We start from the raw sequence: 1,443 nt of genomic DNA on the forward strand, positions 1-1,443 counted from the left end.
GCCCATTGGTGAACTGAAGGATCTTTGGAGATAAACTACATGCTCAGAGCATGTGAATGCAGTACAGCCACAAGAGGAATCTGAGTTTTAGCAAAGTAAGGAAGAAAGATATGGAAATGGAAAATGCTATTGAAAATTGCTACATTGATTTTCCAGGCAAGAGTACTGGAGTGGGGTGCCATTGCCTTCTCCCGTGTAACGTAAGAGAATAACAATAAATAAGACCTGCATCAGTGAAATTCTTATCTACTTTGACTTCTAAATGGCTATCATCATGTCTCCTTTAGAGTAGAATAAAATCCTCCCAACTCAAATATTTGCCTTTTGTCTTACCTTGTTCATTTCCAAAGTCAGAAGTTTATATAGCAAATGTGATTATTTAACTCTACTGTTAAAACCATTCATTGCCTTTCTACTGCCTCCAGTCTGCCTGTCAGCTATATCTGCTATGGCAGGCATTCATCATGTGAGCTGTTAACTCTGCAGGTTTTCAAAATCTCTGTGGGTTCAAGACCCTGCCTGATCTTGCATTTGTTTACTTCTCGCTTCAGTAGCACATATACTTAAACTGGAACAATACAGAGAAGATTAGCATGGCCCCTGTGCAAGGATGACATGCAAATTCGTGAAGTGTTCCATATTTGGGGGCTTCCCTGGTGGCTCAGAAGGTAAAGCATCTGCCTGCTGTGTGGGAGACCCAGGTTCTATTCCGGGGTCAGGAAGATCCCCTGGAGAAGGAAGTGGCAACCCACTCCAGTACTCTTGCCTGGAAAATTCCATGGATGGAGGAGCCGGGTAAACTGCAGTGCATAAAATTGCAAAGAGTCACACACGACCGAGCAACTTCATTGCTTCTCCATTCTCTTTTGGGGCTTTCCTCATTGCTCAGTTGGTAAAGAATCCTCCTGCAATGCAGGAGACCCCAGTTCATCCCTGGGTTGGGAAGATCCACTAGAGAAGAGATAGGCTACCCACTCCAGTATTCTTGGGCTTCCCTTATGGCTCAGCTGGTAAAGAATCTTCCTGCAATGTGGAAAACCTGGGTTCAATCCCTGGGTTGGGAAAATCCCCTGGAGAAGGAAACAGCTAGGCCTGGAGAATTCCATGGACTGTAAAGTCTATGGGGTTGCAAAGAGTTGGACACGGCTGGGCTACTTTCACTTTCTTTCCAATTTCAAACTATTTCTTCCAGTCATTCTGAACTAACTTCAGGACTTCAGTTCACAATTCTCTACCTAGAAATTTCATGGAGATTAGAATCAGAAGGACTGATTCTACTTTTTCTACCCCCAAAGCCTTTGACTGTGTGGATCACAATAAACTGTGGAAGATTCTGAAAGAGATGGGAATACCAGACCACCTGACCTGCCTCTTGAGAAACCTGCATGCAGGTCAGGAAGCAACAGTTAGAACTGGACATGGAACAACAGACTGGTTCCAAAT

At 43.9% G+C, this 1,443-nt stretch overlaps 1 non-coding gene across 1 annotated transcript; it reads left to right on the forward strand.

The window, feature by feature from the left end:
• Positions 1–542: 542 nt before the first annotated feature.
• Positions 543–645, forward strand: LOC133260850 (U6 spliceosomal RNA). Its single transcript, XR_009740991.1, has one exon. It is a non-coding gene; the product is annotated as a U6 spliceosomal RNA (small nuclear RNA).
• The last annotated feature ends 798 nt before the right edge of the window (positions 646–1,443 follow it).

This window comes from Bos javanicus, chromosome 14 (genome assembly GCF_032452875.1).
Source record: "Bos javanicus breed banteng chromosome 14, ARS-OSU_banteng_1.0, whole genome shotgun sequence".
NCBI classification, from domain to species: domain Eukaryota; kingdom Metazoa; phylum Chordata; class Mammalia; order Artiodactyla; family Bovidae; genus Bos; species Bos javanicus.